Genomic DNA, 26201 nt, shown 5'->3' with positions numbered 1-26201 from the left:
ATACCCAGCATCGGTGTAAAGTGGGTAGACTGGAAAGGAGACAGGTCACAAAAGGGGCAAGTTTGTATGCATTAGTAGTCTTCTCAGTCAGATACAAAACTAGGAGGGTCAGGGGAGTGCATAAACAAGGGCTCCTTAAAGCAGCCTGCGTGATCACATTTTACTGATCATTGTAAAAGGAGCAAATCACTGCCTCCTAGTCCTACAAGTATACATAGCGGTTATGACATATAGGCAAAAGCAAAGTAAATTCAGAACGGTTTGGACAGGAAGGAGGCAAGAAAAGCCAGCAGGGCATGAAACGTGAAGGACCCCTTAGAATAATAATGATATTTGTTAAGCACTTACGTGTCAAGCACCGGGAAGATACGAGATAATCAAATTGGACACAGTCCCCTCTCTACATGCGGCTCTCAGCCTAGAGTTATGTGAGTGACAGGCTGGCAAAATTGGGAAGCAGTCCAGAGAGATGGTGAAAACAAAGTAGTCCTGAAAATTCTGGAACATATTTGGGGAACAGAGTGTGACTCAGAAATTTCAATCCCCCGGGAGTAGCGGCAATATGTACGGTGTTGCTAAGGTAATAATGATAATAATAAAGATGATATTTGTTAAGCGCTTACTTTGTGCCAAGCACTGTTTCTAAGCACTGGGATAGATACAAGGTAATCAGGTTGTCCCATGTGGGGCTCATGGTCTTAATTCCCACGTTACAGATGAGGGAACTGAGGCACAGAGAAGTTAAGTGCCTTGCCCAAGGACACACGGCAGACAGGTGGCATTGCCGGGATTAGAACCCACGACCTCTGACTCCCAACCCCTTGTTCTTGCCCCTAGGCCATGCTGCTTCTCCAAAAGGACCAGTGCGATTGGAAGGCGGCTACTGTCCTTGTTTCTCAGGGCAAGCATTGGAAATGATGATTCCCAGAGCTCTTTGAAAGAGCTGTTTTCCTTTCACATTTTAATGCAGAACAGGGTCCCGAGGAAGGGGTCAGCTCTGTTCCTTCAGCAAGAGGAAGAAACCCTTGATAAGCATCAGATCGTGGAGGCAAGTGAAATAGATCTAAGTCAAAAATATTTCACTTCCAAACCTGAAGCCTGGTTACACAGATACTCTGAGGAAAGGTTTTACGCCAATGAGGGGTTGAAGAACATGAGAAGCAGCGTGGCTCAGTGGAAAGAGCACGGGCTTTGGAGTCAGGGCTCATGAGTTCGAATCCCAGCTCTGCCACTTGTCGGCTGTGTGACTGTGGGCAAGTCACTTAACTTCTCTGGGCCTCAGTTCCCTCATCTGTAAAATGGGGATGAAGACTGTGAGCCCCACGTGGGACAACCTGATTCCCCTATGTCTACCCCAGCGCTTAGAACAATGCTCGGCACATAGTAAGCGCTTAACAAATACCAACATTATTATTATGAGAGAAATGAAATAGACCACTACATTCTCAGTATAATAGCATTTGCTAGTCAGTAACCAGCTGCTACAAACAACATAACCGTGAAAGCAAGATACAGCTCTGCGTCTCAGGCCTCTGAAGAGAAGCAATAGATGTAAACAGTACTGGCTAATCCTAGTATAATACTCCAGTGGATATGACAGCCAATATTAATGGAAAAGTATTTAAAAGATGATGCTTGCAACTCAATATAGGCAGCACTACCCTGACAGCCTACTAACTTAATTGAATGGAAATGAATTGCAAGTGTTTCTTGTCTCAGCTATCTTTGGAAGAGCTGTTTGGGGCATGATCAAATGTGTTGGTAGATATTGGCCATCCAATGGGGACAGATCCTGATCCAGGCAATTAGACTATCAATCTAGGGCAGTTATGGAATGGAAAACAGTGTGGCGTAGTGGAAAGAGCATGGGCCTGGGAGTCAGAGGAACTGGGATCTCACCCTGACTCTGCCACTGGCCTGCTGTGTGAGTTGAGGCCAGTCACTTAATTTCTCTGTGCTCACTTTCCTCATCTGCAAAATGGGGATTCAAAACCTTCTTTCCCCTTTACTCTAGAGACTGGGTCCAAATTGGTTATCTTGCATCTAACCAAGCGCTTAATATAGTGCTTAACAAACAACACAATTATCGTGATCATCACAGGGTTACGGTGAGCCTGATTTAACTGAAGCACGTCGCGTGCAAGATATTTAGCAACTATTTTCACTAGTTTATCCACACTGTCTAGAATCCATTGCCTGGTTCCCATGGTTGGATTAAGGTCAGAGCTTACTTGCACTCCAGACAATATTCAACTACAACAGGAAGTGTGATTGTTCTAGCAGACAAAATGCAACAAAGCTCAGACCCCAACAGTGCAGGAATTCTCTAATTAAGAATCGGAGAGATGCTTTTGATTATGATACAGAGATGATCTATAATTATATACACACACACACACACACACACACACAGGACAATGGTGGCCTTGGACCAAGCAATGGTAGGCACTGAGCTCTTGTGTGCAGAGCACTGTACTAAGGGATTAGTTGAAATCATCCTATTTAGTGAACAACCACTTGTTGTGGTATACTAGACCAGACACTTGGGAAGAACAGGGTGACATTCCGGGTCTCAAAGGAGCTTCCAGATAATGGAGGTAACAAAAACATTTACCATGAAAGAGGTCAAAATATATAAAGCAGACATATAGATATAGACTTGAGTCATAAGGGGGATAGAGAAGCAGCGTGGGTCAGGGGAAAGAGCCCGGGCTTGGGAGTCAGAGGTCATGGGTTTGAATCCCGGCTCTGCCACTTGTCAGCTGTGTGACTATGGGCAAGTCACTTGACTTCTCTGTGCCGCAGTTACATCATCTGTAACACGGGGATTAAGACTGTGAGCCTCACAGAGGACAACCTGATTACCCTGTATCTGCCCCAGAGCTTAGAACAGTGCTCTGCACATAGCTTAACAAACACCACCATTATCTTGATTCCATTTATTGCTATTGTTTTTCTCTGTCCGTCTCCCCCGATTAGACTGTAAGCCCATCAAAGGGCCGGGACTGTCTCTATCTGTTACTGATTTGTACATTTCAAGCGCTTAGTACAGTGCTCTGCACATAGTAAGGGCTCAATAAATACTATTGAATGAATAAGTGTGAAAATTGGCTGAAAGAATGAAAGGGTTCACAACAGCAGCCCTGATATTCCTCATCTCTGTTCTGTTACACTGAGGTTTGATCCTCAGTAGTCTTTGGAAATGCTACAATCAATCCATCTCATTTACTGAGTGCAGAGCACTGTACTAAGCACTCATGACATCCAATCCTTATTCATTGCCAAGAATTAAGTTGCTATTCCCTTTTGGAGACTCAGGAACATATTGAATTGATTTAGTTTCTAGTTCTTTTCTCTAAATGGCACAGTAAAACATTGTACAAACATTAAAGGGGGAATGGTAACAGTATTAATTAATCAATCAATGGTATTTATTGAGTGCTTACTAGGTGTAGAGCACTGAACTGAGCTTTGGGGAGAGCACAAGAGTTGTTAGACATGTTCCCTGCCCACGATGAGATTTCAGTCTAGAAGGAGCCATGAATAGAAAGTGACAACTGCAACCACCCCCTTCCTCCTCCACCACCTCCCTTCTCCCGGAATTATCAGCTCTCCACCACTCTGATCAGTCAATAAGAAAGTTTGAAAGTTGGCCATAGTTAGGAAAAATATTTCCTTAGCCGTTGGTAAATGTGATTTCAAAACTCTTTTGAAAAATCAGGCAACTGAAAAATCACAAATATAGGTTATGGTGTGGACATATCTGTAGTTCCAGGTCAAAACCCTGTATATGTGGCTTTTCAGAGAGATATGTTTGGATATATATATCTGAAAAACCACACATCTCCATATGTATATGGAGAGAAAGAGAGTAAATTTCCCAAAGTTGTCCCATGCACTTTATTCTTAAATGGGGGAAGGATCTGAAATCATTAAAACAAGATGAAAAATACAGAATACTACCTCTGTGTGAATGCCTGACAAGTAACAAGTGTTCTCTTTTATCTCCTCTGCTCCCAGTGACACCAAAATGGCCATAAGTATTATTAGACCTCTTTAAAGCACCTTTTTAAGTTTTTCACAGATGTGGCCTATACGTCTTCATTTTCAGGTCAAATTTATGATCAATACTATGGGTAGATGATGAACAGAAAGATCCACCTCACCATTTTTGATCTTAAAACTCAATTCATAAGTTCCTAACTGAGGTTCATTTGTTGCTAGTCAAAGGCTAGTTCTAACTTCATACAGGTTGACATCTTTACACTCCTAGTATTCCTGAGGTGGAGCAAAAATAACTTCTCAATGAGAAGCTTGATTGTGTGCACAGTACCAGATTGCCATCTAGTTTTTAAAAAAACTGTTTAAGGTTTCTGTTGGAAAAAGAGTGGTTTAAATTAAAGGAGAAAAATGTCAAGAAAAAATTTCTCCAAGTCCACACCCTGCCAAAAAGTAGTATTTTTTCAACATTTGAAATAGCACCCGGTACTGTATTTCCATTTCATGTTCCAGCCATTCCTCTTGTCGGTCCCCAAAGCGGGTTATCGTTCACTGCAGTCTCCTGCTCCTTTTGCTATCTCTTCCAGATGTCCCAGGCATCTCCCTCCCGCTAAATTCCAGCTCCTCCGAAGTCTTCATTCTGTTCGCTCAGCTTTTGCCTCTTGTGAGCTATATCTGAGTTGTTTGGCCTAAAACCTGGAATGTTTCCAAGAACTTAACCCACGTTATTTGATTGAAATCCAAACTGTTTCTTTTAAGGAACCTTAAAACTATCACTCAGGGCTGCAGAAGAGAGTGAAAAATCACTGACTCTGAGCTATTATGTAGGAGCTGGGGTCAGATACCTTTAAGTTATGGGGTAGTAAAACAACAAGCTTTTAGTGAAGAAAAGCTATGAGTGTGAGTTGAAGAAAACTCAACTGCCTGTCTTTCCCATGACCGTCTGCTCACCAGTAGAGCCGTTGGTAATGAAGGCAAGTGTTGAAGATGAACACTGACAAGGTCAGAGGTCGATGCCATTAAAAATAAGTCATTTCAGGTAATGGGGAGCAGAGAGTGAACTTTCCCAATTCTGATTTATTTTTACATACTTTAGTCTTTCAGCTTTTCTTACAAGCCGAAGTTTGCTTCCAGTATTTTTCCCGAGACTGGTGGTACACATTTTGACAAACATAAAAGTCAAAGTCGCAAAAGGTGTCATTAAAACGTCTCCCAAACTGGTGTGTTATTTTAATCATTTATGATGCTAATAACTACAGTGTCAGGCACAAATTAAAGTCTCGTTGGGGCTCCGGAAGCCAGGGTCGGTCTGGCCCACTAAATGGCAGAGGGAAAGACTTAAATCGGTCCAGGCGACCCATCTAGAAGCAAGGACAATGACCGTCACGGCCATCAGAGTCTCCATCTGTGGAGGTTCTTGTATGCTAACGGGTTCTAAAGGTTCAGCAGCCTGTACGGATCCTGTCCAACCTCTTCTCTCCCTTCTAGAAATGACACTGGATCTTAGCAGGCTCGGGGACTGGGCCTGGAATGGAGTCGCACTCTAACACTCCGCATTCAGCCCGCAAAAGCTTCTAGCAAAAAGGAAGACATCCTAAGCCACACCCTGTCAACATCACCACCTAGCCCGCACCTACTCCAGAATCTGTAAAAAAATCTAGAGCTGAAATAAATCTTAATTTGCTTTCTGGTCCAGAACCCTGCCTCTTCTAGGTATGTCTCTAAGCCATGTAAAACAGATGATCCTGATTTTTTCAACCTTGCCACAATTAAAGATTTCACAATCTCTTTTGTTCTAAATGCTTAGTCATTTTTATATTGAAGATGTTTGGAAATAGCACCAAACTCTCACTTCCATCATGGCTAATCTTTAGCCCTCTAGGCCTTCTCCTCCTAATAATCTTTTTTACATTTGAATCTATCATCTCTCATTAGCCTTATTGTCTTCTGGCTAAACAATGCTAAGTTATAAAAGCTTTTCCTCAGTAATGATTTCCTGTCCTAAATGCATTACTCTCTGAAACTCCAGAGTTTAGCCATTTGAAGCACGATGGCCTACTGCATAGAACATGGTCTGGTAATGAGACCTGTGATCTAATCTCATCTCTGCTTCTTCCCTGATTTGTGACCTGGAATAAACACTTCACTTCTCTGTTCTCAGTTTCCTTCCCTGTAAAATGGGGATTCAATTCTTTTTTTCCCCACCCCCCTTTACACTGTCCTACGTGGGACAGAGACTGTATCTAACCTGATTGTATCTACCCCAGTGCTTGGTGCATAGTAAGCCCTTAAGAAATACCACAATGATTATTATTTTTAAGACTGTAATAGTGAAAGGTGAGCACTTTATTTCGACCCTTACCAAGAGCAAATATAGCATGGCATAGTGGAGAGAGCAAGGACCCGGAATTCAAAACTTTCTGGGTTTTAATCCCGGCTCTGCCACCTGTCTGCTGTGCGACCCTGGGCAAGTCACTTCACTTCTCTGGCCTTCAGTTACCTCATTTCTAAAATGGAGATTGAGACTGAGAGCCTCACATGGGACGGGGTCTGTGTCAACTTGATTTGCTTATATCCACCCCAGCACTAGGTACAGTGCCTGGCACATAGAAAGCACTTAATAAATACCATTATTATCAGTAGCAGTACATTTCCCAGCTTTCGTATTTTTACTCTATTAAAAAATTCCAGAATCAGGCTAGTTTTTTAAAAACAGCAACACACTGATAACTCAGATTTTTTTGTGTACCCCTCAAAACCCCAAGCTTTTCACCATCTTCCTGTACCTGCTCAGTTAATATTTTGTCAACATGGTATAGTGTAAAAAATGTGGACTCAAGAGTCAAGAGACCTGAGTCTCAGCTCACCCGCAAATATCCTGAGTAACTTGAGACAAGAGTAAGATTTAGTACAAGTGTCTTTCCATTTCAATTACCTCATCTATAGAATGAGAATCAACTCCCTTCTTCTTAGACAGAGAAGCTCTTGCAGGACAGGACTGTATCTGATCTGATCATCTTGTAAGTGAGTAGTAAACACTTATCTACCATCGGGGTCTTGAACATCATCCAGTTTCAAAAAATTTCCATTTGCCAACATTATTTTGAATTTTATTTTCTTCCTTCTTAACAACTCCAACAACTTTACTTCATCCTGTTGGTACGTTTTAGTGATGGTGGTGTTAGAGGGGAAGGGAGAGGGGGTGGCGTGGAGAGGGTCCCTTTAGCCTTTCAGCTAGCCAGGAAAACTCCCAATGCACCTTAAGGAAGATTCATGGTTGCCTAGAGGAGCCCTTCAGTGTCCCAAACCAAACAAGGAGTTCCCTTTCCAGAACAGACTTGAAAAGCAACTCCTACTTGAACAACTCATGCTTCAAGCTCCACTACCACCATCAAACTTCATTAGTCCTCCAGAGTGACAAGTGGATTATCAGCCAGCTACTGTTTCTAGAGAGCACATTGTCGGAAGCCGAGATGTTTAGCAAACTTACGCCCCATTTCTGACCTAAAGAGGCAATTCTCCCAAGATAGCTTAAGTTCCTTTCACATCCTTGATTTAATTAATTCCCCCGCTTAATTGCAATAGCCACTTTTTAATAGGCAGTGCTCAAACCACAGAGCATTTCTTCATCAAGTCACAATTCAGAGGTCAACCAAGAGTCAAACACCTCACCCTTAGCTCCTAAGCGGTTTCTCTTTACTTATCCTAAGGTCCACAGACAATCCCATGACCTTTTGTTCTTGGAATTACCAGCCTGAGATGTTTCTGAACAGTTCACTTGAACTCACCACTTCATCAGTGACTTTTTTCCCCCAGGACTGCATTTTGGAGCCTTCAGCAGAATCTCCAATTCCTCAGGTTTCTAAAGCCCCATTCTTTCCCCTGAAGAAGTTACTGCTTCCCTCTGCTCCTGCTCCTTCCTCGTGCCTCTCCTGCTCCTTCCTCGTGCTTCCCCTGCTCCTTCCTCGTGCCTCCCCTGCTCCTTCCTCGTGCCTCCCCTGCTCCTTCCTCGTGCCTCTCCTTTGATGTTCAGGGTTAGGGTAGGTAGCTGATATCATGTTAATTCACTTCGCTGTTGGGTGGAGTCAAGAAAACTGGCACCTTCCCCCTCTATTGTGCATATAACAAGCAGGTTACATTCCTCTAGACTCTAAACTCATTGTAGGCAGGGACTTTGTCTACCAAATGCATTAGATTGTGCTCCCCAAAGGCTCAATACAATTGATTGGTTTTAAAATAATCCTTTTAATAATCTACTAGGGTGACCTGTCCCGGCCTTTCTCCATTTTATTGATGTAAGGCTGGCTAAACTTATGACTCTAAATTCCTTAATGGCCTCTGGCTCCAGGTGTGAAGTCTAGCTAATCACCACACCTGTAGACTCTTAATTCTAATTATCCAGATTGGAATCTTTGAGGAAAACCAGCCCCAGTGCTGACTCCAGGTGGGTGTTGAATCACTGATAACCCTGTGGTTATAACCCAAGTAGAGTGAAAGAGGATGAATAGATATTAGAGGTGACAATGGAGGACTAATAGAAAGAAGAAAGAGTGTCCTGTTGCACCAAGTACACTTTAAAATCCTCACATAATACCACCATTTTGAATGGCCAGGACATCTGGTCTAGTTATAGCCTCCACTAAAGAGATGTTTTCAACAAAACACACTAAAAGTTTTTGGGCAGAGTTTAAGTCCGCTGTCCTGCCAGATGCTGACAAAGTTTCTTTGGTAGGTGGGTGAAAGGAAAGGTCAACACATCCACAGCCTCTGTCTCTTCTGGAGGTCTATCATCGGCTCCTGCAGGTTTCGTCTTTAACATAACTCAGGCATTTTCTATTTCCTGGATCAGGCATTTATAGTTCTACCCCGGCAGGGAAAGTGTTTGCTAACTCTGTTGTGGTGTATTCTCTCAAGCACTTAGTGCTCCACAGATAGTAGGTGTCCAATAAATACCCCTGATTAACTGATGGTTAGGACAATACTTTGTTTTCTTTTCCAATCTCATTTTTAAGAGGAGGACCCATTCCGGCCCACCACTGCAAATCTGCTCGTTTTCCAATGTCTTCTATTTGTCACACTTGTGTCTTCTGAACTACCGATTTCTGTATGGGAAGCAGCATGGTCTAGTGGAAAGAGACCTAAGTTAATAATAATAATGTTGGTATTTGCAAAGCACTTACTATGTGCAGATCACTATTCTAAGCTCTGGGGCAGATACAGGGTAATCAGTTTGTCCCACATGAGGCTCACAGATTCTAAATGCAGCTCTACCATTTGCCTGCTGATGACGTTGGGCAACTCACCTAACTTGTCGTTGCCTCAATTTTCTCATCTTTAAAAAGGGGATAAAAGAGCTTTTCCCTCAGCCTGTGAGGCAGGGGCAATGTCCAGTGCTATATCTTAAATCCGCACCGCATTTGGCAGAGTGCTTGGCATGGAGTAAAATGTTTAATGAAGAGGATATGATTAATAACTAAACTGATTTTTTTTCTTCTTTATTTGTTTGAATAACAACAATTTAGGCCTCTGAAGTCCTCCCCCTGACCAAATTGAAAGACTATTTCCTAATAAGTGAGGTCAAGGGCACGTTAATAGAGTAATTTCAATTCAACTCTAACAAAAACCTGAGGTATCGCTGAGTTTGTCTGGCGGCTGTGTCAGATGCTTCAAGATCTCATCCATTTCTCTCTTGCTTAAATCTGAGATCAAACGTAGCCTGGATTTTCCCAAGATACCTAAAGGCTTAAAATAAGCCATTTTAAACTACATATGAAAGCACTGTACACCTTTTAACTTTAATGGCTTTCCAAAAGACTTTCTGAAACTTGTTTCATTATTCAATTTGTAATTCGGATGATGCATTAGCTTGGAGCTGGGAGCTAACATATGGATCCTGCAAGGGGAGATTTGATTTATTGCAGACTTTGCTTTTAAATTTGTCTAAATTAATTCCACACATATAAATTACATGAAAGAACAGGAATTAGGTCCTTTTGTCATTTCTGTACAGTATGATTGATTAGAGAAATGCCAAGGCAGTTGCAAAATTAAAAAATGTGGATATTGTTTTTATATATAGACGAAGATATCCAGATGGTAGAAAAAGAAGGTTAATTACAAAGATCCTACTCAATTATTCTTTCAATAATTAGAAATGATATCCCAGTGTACGGGGCACTGGACTGAGAATTCTAAAGCTTCTGTTCTACTTTGTTTTTTGTTTGTTTCCACAAGCTTGTGGGATCCTAAATAAATTGAAATCAGAGGCTTTGAAACAAATTAGTATTGATATCTTCCAATTCCCCCTCCCCCTCCTTTGGGATGATATTTAAGTTCATATTTATACAGTTGTTTGGGACAGAGATGAAGTAAATTAGCCCAAAGTGATGAATTAGTGCTATTACAACACCTGGAATCATAATCATAATGAAAATAATGATAAGAATGACAGTATTTGTTAAGTGCTTACTACGTGTCAAGTACTGTTCTAAGTGCTGGAGTAGACACAAACTAGTCATGTTGGACCCAGTCCTTGTCCCACATAGGGCTCACAGTCTTAATCCCCATTTTACAGATGAGGTAACTGAGGCACAGAGAAATGAAGTGACTGTCCCAAGGTCACACAGCAGACAAGTGGCAAAGCTGGGATTAGAACCCAGGTCCCTCTGACTCCCACACTTGTGCTCTATCTACTAGGCCATGCTGCTATCCAACTAAAATTTGACTCTTTTCCAAAGTGGGAGACATTTGAATTAATTTGCTCAAATCCATGAAACTTTGTCTAACATACTTAGTCCATCACTAGTAATAAAATAATAATAATAATGGTAATGACAACTGCCATATTTCAACACATTACATGCCAAGAATTATATTAAGTCCTGGGGTTCAAAAGAGAGCTCCAAGTCCAAAAGAGCATGTCTCATCTTCCCACCTAAAACCTGCCCTCCCCTTAACTTTTCAAACACTATAGACAACACCACCTTCCTCCCTGTCTCCCAAGCCCACAACTTTGGCATTATCTTCAAGTCGCTTCTCTCACTCAACCTACATATTAATTCTGTCACCAAATCTTGTAGGTTCTACCTTCTAAAAATTTTTTAAGGTATTCATTAAGCACTTACAACATGCCAAGCAGTGTACTAAGCACTTGAGTAGAAGGCACAAGATAATCAAGTTGGGCGAAGTCCCTGTCCCACAGGGGGCTCACAGTCTAAACAGTCTTTACAGATGAGGAAACTGAGGCACAGAGAAGTTAAGTGACTTGCCCAAAGTCACATAGCAGGCAGGAGGCAGAGCTGGGATTAGAACTCTTAGGTCCTCCAACTCCCAAGCACTTGCTTTCTGCACTAGGCCATGCCCCTCCCCATCTCTAGATTCCACCCTTTCGTCTCCATCCAAATGCTACCCCATTGATCCAGGCCCTTATCCTATCCCACCTTGACTACTGCATCGGCCTCCTCGCCCAACGCCTGTTTCCTGTATCTCCCCCTCCAGTCCATACTTCACTCTGCTGCCTGGATCATTTTTCTATCAGAACATTTGGTTGATTTCTCTCCACACCTCAAAAACTTCCAATGATTACCCTAATATCCACCTCCACAAGCAGATAGAAACTCCTTATCATCAGCTTTTAAGGCACGCATTCGGATCTGAACCCCCTTAAGCATTTGATTCACCCAACCTTCAGCCCCATAGCTCTTAGGCAAATCTCCTATACTCTATTTTCCCTAGACTGTAAGGTCGTCATGCGCAAGGAATGTGTCTGCCAATTCTATTGCAGTGTACCCTCCCAAGGGCCTAGGATAGTAAATGATTAATAAATATGACTGATTGATTGATATGTAATTTATTGTCATTTCTGTCTCCCCCTGAGAACTGTAAACTCCTTCTAGCAGGGTTGTTTCTACCTACTCTATTGAACTGTACTTTCTCAAATGCATAGTATAGTGCTCTGCACACAGTAAGCCCTCAATAAATTCCACTGATTGTTCGATTGATGGAACAGGTACAGAGTAATCAGGTCAGATGCAATTCCTCTCCCACATGGGGCCCCCAGTTACCTCTGTGATTCTAACAAGTTTTGGAATAAGGAGAAACATCATTCATAAAGATATGAACTGGAGAGTTTTAGAGCAAAATCTAACTCTGAGAATAAAAACTCATGCAAGTTATCATCTCATACTTCATACCCTACATTGTCTCTCCATCCAAACTTTTACCCTTATCTAAGCACTTATCATATCCCACCTTGATTTCTTCATGAGCCTCCTCGCTGACCTCCCTGCCTCCTTTCTCTCCCCACTCCTGCCCTCAGTTCATTTCACTTCTTACTACTGAGATCATTTTAATAGAAAGTTCAGTCCACATCTCCCCACCCCTCAAGAGCCTCCTTGGGTTGCCCTTCCACCTCTGCATTGAACAGAAACTCCTTCCCATTGGCTTCAAAAGCCTCAATCACCTAGCCCTCTCCTATCTTGCCTTGCTGATTTCCTACTAAAATCCAACTCGCACATTTTGCTCCTCTAATGATAACCTATTTAATGTACCTCAATCTCATCCATCTCACTGACTACCCCTAGCCAACATCCTCCTTTAGATCTGGAACTCTGTCCCTCTCCATATTTGACACACCATCATTCTTCCCACCTTCAAAGTCTTATTAAAATAATATCTCCTCCAAGAGAGGTTACCTGATTAAATCCTCTTTTCCCCTATTTTCTCTTCCTTCTGAATCACCTATGCTTTGAGATCTGTACCCTTTAAGCACTTGATACTCACCCCACCCTCAGCCCCACAGGTCTTATGTACACAGCGACAATTAAGTTATGTGAATGTCTGTCTCCCCATCCAGGTTGTAACCACCTTGGGGGCTGGGAGAGAATTTACCAACTCTGTTATACTGTACTCCCCCAAGCGTTTAATACAGTGCTCGCCACAGAGTAAGCACTTAATAAATACCACTGATAGATCGATTATCACTTTTTAAGTAGATTTCAGACTAAGTTACACCGATAATGGGTTTTATTCTGAAAGTTGACCATGATAGATTCACCTTCTCCTTTCACACACATTTTAGGTTTGTTGAATACAAAACATATGGAATCTCTTGGCACATCCATCAAGTTCAAATAAAAAAGACACATGAGGCTCTCGATATGCTTTCTAAGTTCTTGCTAGGAAAGGAATTCTACTAGGCCAAAATAGTTCTCTTACCACTCTTCATTTTGAAAGATGAGCAATCGGGGGGATTCAGAAATTTGTTTCCTTTCAGAAAGGCACCCCCAGGCTTGGGGTACACAAATCTTTCTTAAATCTAGGGAATTGGACTGTGAATCTGTAGAGGCTGCCTAGGTTTGACACGTGGACTGTCTGCCTCATCACATTTCTAGCCCTTTGCTTCTCGATGGCCAAAACTCCTATATATCTTGGCAGTTCAATTTCTCCCCTGGCTTTCCTGAATCTGGCTCAGAGGAATGAAAAATAGATTGCAATAAAACCTAATCAAAATACAAAAAAAAAAGATTTGGCATTGTCCTGATTCTGGTTTCATACAGAAGAGTCAGGTAAGTTTTCACTCAACCTACATGACTCAAGGAAGAAATTGCCTAGCTTTCCATCTACAAACCTGTTACCTTCTAAGACATGATGCACCATGTACTGAGCTGTGACTAATTGCCGGGTGGTATTCTGTGGTGACAAGAGAAACGTAAAACTGGCCCTTTTCACATTTATTCAAAACAGCTTTTCATCAGGAACATCCAGGCTTGGAAAGCATGTGTCATACAACACTTCACAACAAATGTTATTAAACATTAACTTAATTCAATTAAATTAACTGACAAGCATAGGTTCATTCCAGAGGAGGGCTTTGAAGAGCACAATAAATTTTTTTTAAAAAAGATGCCTCAACCAACATAATGATTTGTTCCTTACACATCATTCCACTGAACATGCCTTAATGCAAAGCATGTGCCCTTCCAAATGTCATATTCTAGTTTCTGTAGGGCATACACTTGCATGCTCAAGAAAGTCTACTCTTTTATGATGAAATGAAAACAGCATGGATTGTTTTTAAACAAAGGGAGAGGGATATGAAGTAGTAATGGGGTCAGTAAAGATAAGGCTTTCAATAGAATCATTTTCACCAAGACCTTTCCATCTGAAGCTATGCTTCAGGAAACTTAAAAACAACAAAGAATTTTAATCCTAAAATTAAAAAAATATATATACTCAAAACTGGTTGGTGGAAAAAAAAATACTCAGTTTGCCCTTTGTATTTTGGATTTCGGAAAACTTTCTTCAAGCAGCTATTCAATTTTCTTTTCTTTGTCATAAAGACGAAGGAATTGGAATTAAAAGATATGAATAGATTCTGCTGCAATTCTGTAGTGGGTTCGTGGAAATGCCTGCAGAATTCCTTAAAGATGCTCACGCCTGTGGTTCCTGGATTAAAGAAGGAAGCAGTTTTGGTGTCTCACTGGGTGGATGATCCCATTTCTAGCAGTGCTGTGTCACCAGAAGGAAACAGTAAGAATGCCACTATTTTGTTATATTTTTAATTCTGAAGAAATTAGTCATAATTGGGTGGCCTCTCAAGCTTTCTCCTTAATGTTCTTTCTGTCTCATGTACAGCCCTAGGGGGAAAGAGTCACAGATGCTGAGGGTGAAGTAACCTGCAGGTGCTTTGGGGAACTGTTATGGAGGTGGGGGGGTGGGTGGCTGGATCAGCTCCTTTCTCTCCCCTGACATCGCGGCAATGAAGTCCCATCCCCACAGGACCACAGGGAGGGCAGAAACACCTTTGCAACAGCTACATTGGGAAGATGGTGGCAATTTGGTTGAGTGCCACCCAGAAGAGATTGGTGAGAAGTTAAACAGATATTCTTCTTCTTAACCAGCAGCCAAATTAACCAATTTTCTTGCATGCTCTCTCTCTCTTCCCCTTTTGGAACTCTAAGCCCAGTCTGGAAAGGAGTCCTTTCCTCATCAGCTTCTGAGAATTCTCCCCAGCATTTAGCACAGTGCTCGGGCCATTTCAAGTGCTCAGAAAATGCTATGATTCCCCCCGCCTCTCACTCTATCTCTCTTTATTCCTTTCTTCCTCTGCCTGCCCTTCTCTCGTGGATATGTGTTGCTCTTCCTGGCTCCTCTGGCCAACACTGGTCACTGGATCATCGGTCCAAGGGCTTAGTACAGGGAGCACTTAGTACAGTGGTCTGCACATAGTAAGCACTCGATAAATACCATTGATGAGTATGATGATTGGTCCCATATCTGAGAAAGGTCCCTTTCCACAAACCCTGGAAGACATACCTTTTGCAAGTCCCACTTGTGACGTGAAATTCCGGTTATATTAGTTTTTCCTAACTTTGAAGCTACTCTTGGCCTCCAGTCTTAGTGCCAAATCAATCATTAAAGGAAGCAGCGTGGCTTAGTGGAAAGAGAACAGGCTTGGGAGTCAGAGGACGCGGGTTCTAATCCTGGCTCCACCACATGTCAGCTGTGTGACCTTGGGCAAGTCCCTTAACTTCTCTGAGCCTCAGTTACCTCATCTGTAAAATGGACATTAAAAGTGTGAGCCCCATCTGGGACAACCTGATTACCCTGGATCTACCTCCAGCGCTTAGAACAGTGTTTGGCACATAGTAAGCTGCTTAACAAATACCATCATTATTATTATTATTAATCATCCTGTTGAAACCATCACTTCCCTCTAGGCTGCAAGCTAGTTGTGGGCAGGGAACCTGCCAAGTCGCTCTATTGTACTGTACTCTCCCAAGTACTCAATACAGTGCACTGCGCATAGTAGTGCTCAATAAATACCACTGATTGAGTACTACTGAAACCCACTAGAAAGATTCACACTGACTTTACTTGCTAAATGTACAGCTAAGATTAATGATACTAATAATAATAAGAAGAATTGGGGTATTTGTTAAGCACTTACTAAGTGCCAGGTACTGCACTAAGTGCTGGGGTGGATACAAGCAAATCAGATTGGACACAGTCGCCGTCCCACGTGGAGCTCACAGGTATTAAAATAAAAGGTAAAAAGATTTTTCAGAGGGGGTGGAGGCAAGAGGATAGGAGCCTAAGATGGAATTCAGAAGATGTAAAGTTTGATGACATAAAATCACTGATGGATTTGGGAGCCTAGCAAATCTCTGCGTTTCAGTTTACCCAGAGTACACTGCCTTTCTGGAAAATGTGATGCAGCTGTATGCAACAGTTGGAGAGCCAGAAATTCATGTCACTGAACAATAAACAAATTCCACCATTCTACGTTGACATGTAGTGTAATAGATCCAAAAACACTTGGCCTCAATTTTGAGTTATCTCCCCGCCAAATGCATATTAAAGATGAGGTGGTATTGATGTTTTCCAATTTTAGAGCTGATCTATAAACTCTCAGCATTTGCATTCTAACTTGTTTACTAAATCTGTGCCACTCCATTTGGATAGGTTTTTTTGTTTGTTTTGCTTTTTGTAAATACCATCTCCCAAGTGCAACGACAACACAGAGCCTGAACCTATATACATTCAGAAGGTTACCATTACGATTGGAAAGGTTGTCTAGGATGCCAGACAGACTTGTTCTAGCCTGTTGTCAATTCCCCTCTTGGCTTAAGTGAATAGAATTCCCAATCCATAACCAATGTTCTACTAAGCAAGTACAGCGTAAAGGATGAGAATCATCTTTGACTATCTTGGCTTCCAGTTTTTCCTGCATTCTCGGCCTTCAGTGGGAGATGCGTATGACTAGGCTTCAGGTATAACTTAGAGCAGTGTGAGCTGTAACTCATTGTGTGCAGGGAATGTGTCTGTTCTTCTGTACTCTCCCAAGTGCTTAGTACAGTGCTCTGCCTGTGCTCAGCACTCCGTAAATCTGATTAAGAGAAGCAGAGTGGCTCAGTGGAAAGAGCATGGGCTTGGGAGTCAGAGGTCTTGGGTTCGAAATCCCAGCTCTGCCGCTTGTCAGCTGTGTGACTGTGGGCAAGTCACTTAACTTCTCTGTGCCTCAGTTACCTCATCTGTAAAATGGGGATGAAGACTGTGAGCCTCATGTGGAACAACATGATTTCCCTGTATCTCCCACAGCGCTTAGAACACTGCTCTGCACATAGTAAGCGCTTAACAAATACCAACATCATTATTATTATTATTATTATTAATAACAGAAACTATATGCGGGATCACCATAAGCAACGGGAAATGGATTGTGTGTATGATGATGGCATTTGTCAAGTACTTACTCTGTGTCCTGCACTGTACTAAGCGCTAGGCTAGTTACAAGTGACAGTCCCTGTCCCAATTTGGGGACACAGTCTAAATGGGAGGGAAAACAGGTATTGAACCCCCTATTATAGCTGAGGTTTGGAAAATATTTTTGTACCAAGAGAGAGGTGTGGCCTAAATGGGGAACAAAGTCAACAGAGCAACAGTTACACTTATTACAGGTTTACGGAATCCAATGAACTGGACATTTTTAAAGCTCAGAGGATAACAGCTAGGAGCAGTGACATGCATGCGTTATGACAAAAATGTTTGCCTAAGTGGATGCTTTTATGAGTCAAATTAGAAATATAGCAAAAAGAGTAAATGGAGTTGAGGTCATATCTGAAATGATTACAAAAGCATCTGAAATACGGTTTGAAATAAATCTCTTCAAATTAGTTTGCATTTCACCAACTCAAGAATCACAGAAGGTTGGTAAAATGTGAAATGTGGGCTGTTGGGTGATACAAGAACACTGACCAATGGGGAGTCGAAGTATTAGTTTAGAATCTGATCGGGCCACCTACCACCTTCTCAGTGAACTTTCTGAGTGCTTTAGTGTTTACAGATATTTCCTGGACTAAACCGGTAACAGATTTCAACTTTACCACTGAAACACCACCAGTCTTGGACAATGTTGTCTGAGTAATAAATCAGTGTCTACACTGAGCACTTACTGTACGCAGAGCATCGTATTAAGCGCTTGGCAAAGTAAAATACAATTGAGTTGGCAGGCATGATCCCTGTGCACAGGGAGCTTACAGTCTAGAGGGGGAGATGGTCATTAAAAAAGAAAAATTACAGATCAGGGAAATGGCAGAGTGTAAGGATATGTACATTAAGTGTGGTGGGACTGGAGTTTGGTGACTACCAAGTGCTTAAGGGATACAGATCTCTTTGCAGAGTCAAGGCAGAGGGGAGTGTGCATAGGGGAAATGAGTGCTCAAGTCAAGGAAAGCCTCTTGAAGGAGATGTGATTTTAGGAGGGCCTTTTCGGGGTCACGTACCCGGTAAGCACGACAGAACCTCATTCATTAACATATTATCGAAAGTACACACCCTCCTATGAACTGGAGACCTGCCTTTTATAAAAAAAGAAAAGGGAAACAAAGACTGAGAATCCTTCCCATCATTATTCAATCTGTCATGGGGAAGTAAAGCACATGCTGAGCATTTCCTTCTGGGTGAATGATGTGCGACGCTCTGGCTGGGATTTTTTCATCAGGTAGAATATCATTTATAATTCACTTTTTCCACTCTTAGAAAACACCCGAGAAAAAGACAAATGTGTGGTCTGGGTATCTGTGGATAATCCAGATGCCAAGGATACAGCAGATATTGTGTTTCAGAGGTGTGAGATTGAATGTGCACATCTGCGAAAAACTTAAGAGGCCCCAGATTTTAAAAATCCTTACGGTATTCCAAATGGTAAATCGCTGTCAGAAGAAGTAATTTAGAGTTTCTCTGGTACGCCATATGCTAACGATGATTTCTGTGCATGTATCAGCAAGTATTCATTGTTCTGTTTGGAACTCAGAAATACACATTTTTTGTGTGAAGACAGTATCTCTGTTGTTCCTCACTCATTTACATAAGACCTTTCTTGTCCCCAAACCTCTTCAGTATCAACAACTGCCTTGAAATAATTTCCCTGAAAAGCTTTACTTGGTGGCTCATAATTGACAAATTATAATTACGATCTTAAAGAGCAATGTGATTTATTACCAATTTAATAGATTGGTAAACCTCTCACAGAGGGAAATTGCAGAGCACAAGTAACATTATAGCAAAGATGGGGGCAATCCGTGTTGCTAATCACCCTGCATACGTTTTATGGTCCTCACATGAAAGCTATCTGTTTTGATGATAAAAAATGAAGAAAGGTTTAATGTAAAGAACAACAGATTTCACCTCCGGGGAAGGAAATCACTGTCAAGGATCAGTTGTTGTCACATTGGAAATGACAGTCTTCCCTGTTGGGGCGCTGGCCTAGTAGAAATGACAAGGGTCTGGGAGTCAGAGGCCTTGGGTTCTAATCCCGGATCTGCCACTTGCTTGCTGCAAGACCTTGGAGAAGTCACTTAATTTCTCTTTGCTTCTTCAGTTTCCTCATCTGTCTTGCATCCACCCCTGTACTTAGAGCAAAGCCTGGCACATAGTAAGTGCTTAACAAATGCCATAAAGACAAACAAAAATACATATCTCTTAGAATTACATATTACGGATGTGTATAGAAGTGCTGTGGGGTTGGGGGGGTGAATATCAAGCTTTTAAAGGGTACAGATTCAAGTGTATAGGTGACACAGAATGGAAGAGGAGTAGGAGAAAAAAGGGCTTAATTGGGGAAGGCTTCTTGGGGGAGATGTGATTTCAAAAAGGCTTTGAAGGTTTGGAGAGTGGTGGTCTGGCATATATGAAGGAGGAGGGAGTTCAGGCCATAGGGAAGACGTGGGCAAGGGGTCGGCGAACAGATGTATGAGCTGAAGGTACAGTGAGGAAGTTGGGATCTTATATAATGTTACTATTATTTCCCTTCATCACTCAGATCTCATTGGCCTGAGGACTTCAAAGAGAACTCATAACCAGGGAATTCAAAGGCAATAGCATAATTACAGTCTAGAGATAGCCAAATGCTTTTAGAAAAATGCTGAGGTAAAAGACATTTCGTCACACTATTTCAGGATACTCATTGAAAACCAGACGGTAGAGGCAAAATTTATCCATCCATAACGCTGCTCTCCTCTAAATTCAATTCAATTCCACAGTGTTTTTTTTTTTCCAGATAACAGAGGTTTGCATAGATTAGATAAGAATTCAAATGATCTTAACAGAAAAATTGAGAAAAAATGTAGTGGCAGACATTACAGAGCTTCACAGAAGGCTAACTAGCCCCTGATCACTCTTTCAGGTGGTCCAAGAGATTAGATGTTTACTTGGCTGTTCACCTCACCATTTTCCATTTGAAAGGGCCCGAAAGGGAATGTTTAACTCTAGAAAAAGCCATTATTTTTAAGAATGGGTGAAACCAGACATGTCTTGGGCTTGTCTAGTAGCTCATATTATTACTGAAATGCTTTAGGATCTAACTCCAAAACACATTTTGCCAAATGGTTTTCCCCTTGCCTTTTAAACTCAAAGAAGTGAAATTCAAATCACATGTTTAGAATTCATTTTTCCTACTCAACACGTCAAAGTTATTACTTTTGAGCTACTCACTGTCCAAGAGCCTTCATGATTCTTACTTCTTAAAAGCAGGAAGATAACTTTGACCAGAATAAATCGAGTACAATTCCCAGAATTTTGAATTTGATTTGGTACTTTAGTATAATTGAAGCCACCCAGGTTTTAAACTTTATATGCTCACATATACATGTACAAAGCAGTCAGATTATCCCGGCCCTGCCATTTATTCATTCAATAGTATTTATTGAGTGCTTACTATGTGCAGAGCACTGTACTAAGCGCTTGGGATGAACAAGTCGGCAACAGATAGAGACAGTCCCTGCCGTTTGACGGGCTTACAGTCTAATCGGGGGAGACGGACAGACAAGAACAATGGCACTAAACAGCGTCAAGGGGAAGAACATCTCGTAAAAACAATGGCAACTAAATAGAATCAAGGCGATGTACAATTCATTAACAAAATAAGTAGGGTAACGAAAATATATACAGTTGAGCGGACGAGTACAGTGCTGTGGGGATGGGAAGGGAGAGGTGGAGGAGCAGAGGGAAAAGGGGAAATGAGGCTTTAGCTGCGGAGAGGTAAAGGGGGGATGGCAGAGGGAGTAGAGGGGGAAGAGGAGCTCAGTCTGGGAAGGCCTCTTGGAGGAGGTGATTTTTAAGTAAGGTTTATCTACTGTGTGACCTTGGGCAAGTCACTTAAAGTGTTCATTGACCCAACCCACATAGACTAATGCCTCTCCCTTCCCCTTGTAGGCAAAGTATGGCAACACCCTTCTTCGCTCATTTCCCTACCTTCAGCCTTTCCTTTTTCCAGTCCACAGTGCACTTTAAAATTACTTTTCGTGAATACTGTGTGCATGTCTCCTCCCTTCTCAAAATTCTAGAACGATTACCCATCCCTTGCCATATCAAGCAAAAATTCCTAACCAATTACCTCTAAATCACCACTCAGTTATCCTTCTTGACACTCCTATCCTCTCTCCTCTCCCACTGCACCCCTGCCCCGCAAAGGGCAACACTTTGCTCCTCTAGCACCAACTTGCTCAAGGTGCCCAATCTCTTCTTTCTTTCCTCTAGGCTACGCTGCTTCTCAACTGTATTATTAATCATACCTGTGAATCCCATATAGAGTTAGAGATTGTAGATCCCTGTGGGCAGGGGACATGTTTACGAAGTCTGTTATATTGTATTCTCCCAAGCGCTTAGTAAATGTAATTGATAATAGACTACATGGTCTACTAGGCTAGGGAAAAAACAGAATCTATGTAACAAGTCTTTCCTGAATATTAAGAGGTTATATGATAAAAGCAAAGTCCCGAGTGATTGATGGTTCCTCCTATCCTTTTCACTGGGAGTTGGGCTTGACCCAGCTCTCCAAGGCATAGATTGGAACACTTTTTGGTTGTTGCTCCTTTTATTCTGCATCCCACTCCAGTGTTTTCAAATTACCTATAGGATTCATCTGTCACAGATGAATAGAAAAAGAAAATCAAGTTTACTCTGCTTGCTAAACCTTGATTTTTTTTTCCAACTCATCCATGACAGATGAAAGCATTCTTTACACCCCGTTTGTTCTTAGGTAGGTGCATGCACATATGCCTCTCCTCTGAGTCACACAAGCTCAGATTCAAACCCATTAACACATACACACACACACAATACCATTTTAGGAACAGTGTTGACAAATACCCAAATTACAAAATCACAACTACCTCACGTGACTCTGATTTGACCAATTTGGGATTTCCCAACTGTGGAAGGCATAATTTACGCAAATGTATAAAACATTTTCTGCCAATCCATAATCTTGGGGTTTCTGCCTGCCTGATGGTAAACAGTTCAGTTTATGTTTAGTGACCACTCCACCTTGGGAGCACATATATAATACTCTCTTGTCACATTTGAAGTTCCTATGGCAAGCCATTTTGCCTTTTTTGCAGCAGTCGCAGTAATACTGATAAGGGTATTTATTAAGCACTCATTGCGTGCACACTGTACTAAGTTCTGGGAAGAAATAGTTGGAAGTTAAACCGAGACTCTGTCTTTCGGGGGGGGGGGGGAGTGGTTACACTCTAACAATAAAAAGGGTTAGAAAGACTGGTAACGGTAGGAAGAGATGAAACAAGACTCTTGACAACAAAGACACAAACAGAGATCAGTAGGGTTCTGTAACTAGAAGAGTAGAATTTCGGATTCCTCATGGCTCAGACTTCAGTCACAACTGCGGGCACAGTGGCGACTGGAGGCACAGCCCTCCTGTGGCAAATTTGGAAACGTCAGCAATTCTGAAAGAGTTGGAGTCTTAATGGCCCTTAAAAGTCTCATAGAAAAGTTCAGTAGCTAGTATCTAGTGCACCCTGACCCAAACTTGTATCTTTTTAACCTCCCAAGAAGTAAGAAATCAGTCACTACTATAGTTAAGGCAGTGCTTTCTTTTAGCCTGCATGTTGAAGGTAATAAAAATGTTGGTATTTGTTAAGCGCTTACTATGTGCAGAGCACAGTTCTAAATGCTGGGGTAGATATAGGGTAATCAGGTTGTCCCACATGAAGCTCACAGTTAATCCCCATTTTACAGATGAGGGATCTGAGGCCCAGAGAAGTGAAGTGACTTGCCCACAGTCACACAGCTGACAACTGGCAGAGCTGGGATTCAAACCCAGGACATCTGACTCCCAAGCCCAGGGTCTTTCCACTGAGCCACGGTGAAGGTAAGGAGACCTTTTTTATGTCTAGAAATTACTTAGAAATTTAGGTAAACGAAACCATAAATAGCAAATTCTGAAGTGTAGCTAATCCAGTTAACTGACTCATTAAGACAATACTTTTGAAGACCTTAAAGGAGAAAGAACAAAAACTTGAGTGTTGACATATTTTCTAACACTTAATTTTGAAAAAAATCATAAATCCATTATTAAGACGTCATATGAAAAATATATATTTTCCAACCCTAAAGATGTTACTCAAAATAAAATAACCAAGTGGTACACAAAATCCATACAATGCTGATGAGCAAACCCATTTCAGGAAATTATTTGTGACTTCAATAGTCTGACTCAATTAAGGCCTCTCCCAATAATTCCATGGTTTTGGATTTCTGAATGTTTGGTGAAAAAGCCAAAAACAAAACCTGGAAAGTGTATTAGAGGGAATAGTCTTCACTATTCTTGAAGGAATGACAAATAAAATTTGTTGAAATTTTCCTTCTCTAATTTTTATAATTCTATGGCTTGCGTGAATGCTTATGTTGGTGGCTAACCAACCTCTCCCTCACACCATAATTACAGCTCCAAATCAGTGGGAGAGAATTCATAACTGAAAGTGAGTTTGGCTCCCTTAGCTCGGCATCTAATTTTTCCAGATCTCTGGGTGGGCCATGAGGCATATATGCGTGGGACAAATCGGTTGGAAAGACCACACACAGGACTGGAAGTCATAAGACCTGGATTCTAATTCTGTTTCTGCCCATTTGCCTGCTGTGTACCCTTGGGCAAGTCATTTAACTTCTCTATGCCTCAGTTTCCTCATTAGAAAAGAGGGATTCTATACCTGTTCTCCATTCTAATTAGACTGTGAGCCCCAGGTGTGTCAGTGACTGTGTCGGATCTGCTTATGTTGAATCAACCTTAATGCCAAATATGGTGCTTGGCAGATAGCAAGTGCTTAAAAAATGTTATAAGTATTACTATTATTCTATAGATCTATACGCAGAGTTGCAACACATTTCTCCTGCAAATGATTAAACTGTAATCCCATCAAAGGGCAGGAACTGTCTCTATCTGTTGCCGATTTGTACATTCCAAGCGCTCAGTACAGTGCTCTGCACATAGTAAGTGCTCAATAAATACTACTGAATGAATGAATGTTTTCTAGATATGTAATTATACAACCTTGCCTAGCAGAGAGAGCATGGGTCTGGGAGTCGGAGGACCTGGGTTCTAATCCCAGCTTCTCCACTTGCCTGCTGCATGACCCTGGGCAAATTTCTCTGGGCTTCCATCAGAGGTATTTATTGAGCTCTGACTGTACCCAAAGGACTCTATAAGAACTTGAGCCCAATCTGTTTATTTTAGGAAAGCAGTGTGGCCTACTGGAAAGAACACATACCTGGGAGTCAGAGGGCCTGGGTTCTAATTCCGACTCTGTGGCTTGCCTGTGTGACCTTGGGTAAGTCCCCGTGCCTCAGTTACCTCATTTGTAAAATGGGGATTAAGTGCTCCCTTGGACCATGAGTGTTCTGTGGGACAGGGGCCTTGTTTGAGCTGATTATCTTGTATCTTATCCCAGCATTTAGTTCAGCGTTTGGCACACTGCAAACGCCAAACTACTTGTTATTTTAACTACCCGAGGGCTTAGCTCTGAATCCGGCAACCAGTAAGGGCTCAGACAATACCATCATTATTTTCATTGCCACAGCTGAGTCAAAAAATCGGTAAGATTTTACTCCTCAGTAACTTCAACCTTAATCATCAGATCCTTAGGACGGCACATTATGGAGGGAGAAGAGGTGAGAAGAGAATAACCCCATAACTTTTTGTCTCAGGAGAGTGAAAAGGGAGAGAGAGAGCTGCACAAGGCAGCCAGTGAGGCTCTTTGTATAATTGTCTGAAGCTCAGCCTGCAGCTATTTGGACAGCTGGGAAATGAGTGAAGCTCACAGAACCTGCTGGCAAGATGCCACTGGGATTGGGTTAGCTCCATGTGAAGGGGGTGGGGGGGGTGTTTCACATTGTGGGCCAGATAAAAAGATGCGTCCAGAGCCGTGTCCCTGCTCCAGGGAGAGGTGGGGAACATCCTGCTCCGGGTGTAATCAGTTCCAGGTGGGGGGTGGTTCCAGGTGGCGCACTTAACCCAACGGACTCATAGCGCCCTGTGCCGAGTCTGCCTGTTCCCATTAGACACCCAAGGCCGTGCCTGGGTAACTGGCTGGAACCGACCACCTTCTGGAAATGGCCTCTGGAATAGGAGGAACGGGAGGATGTGGGATTTGGAAAAAGGATGTCTGCCTAAATGAAAACATTGACAAAACATTTACTTCTCTCCCTTCAATCGTTGGCATTTACTGAGTGCTTACTGTCTGTGGAGCACTCTTAGGGCTTGGGAAAGCACAGTATAACAATATAACAGACACATTCGCCACCCACATCGACCTTACAGTCTAGATGGGGAGGCAAGCATAAATAGAAACAAATAAACTTACAGATGTGAACATTAGTGCTGTGGGGCTGGGAGGGGAGATGAATACAGGGAGCAAGTCAAGGAGATGCAGACGGGAGTGGAAGAAAAGGAAAGAGGGTTTAGACAGGGAAAGCCTCTTGGAGGAGGTGCGCCTTCAGTAACCACCACCATTTGCTCTTCTGCATCAGCGACACCCTTGACCCTGTACCCTCTAAGCGCTTAGGCAGTCATCCTACCTCCATCCCCACAGCACTATGCCCTTATCTTTAAACTTGGTTGTGTCCCGTACCTGTATGTCATTACCTGTCTCTTCCAGCAGACTGTAAATTCCTTGAGGGCAAGGATCGTGTCAGCTTTCCTGGACCCTTACCGAGTGCTTAGTTCAGTGCTCTGAACAGAGTTCTCAAAAAATATCCCATGGCCTCATGGATAGAGCATGGGCCTGGGAGTCCGAAGGTCCTGGGTTCTAATCCTGGCTCCGCCCCTTGGTTGCTATGTGACCGTGGGCAAGTCATTTCACTTCTCTGGGACGCAGTTACCTCATCCATAAAATGAGGATTAAGAG

The sequence above is a fragment of the Ornithorhynchus anatinus genome, chromosome 15 (genome assembly GCF_004115215.2).
Source record: "Ornithorhynchus anatinus isolate Pmale09 chromosome 15, mOrnAna1.pri.v4, whole genome shotgun sequence".
NCBI lineage: Eukaryota > Metazoa > Chordata > Mammalia > Monotremata > Ornithorhynchidae > Ornithorhynchus > Ornithorhynchus anatinus.
Note: the sequence above shows the minus strand (reverse complement) of the source record.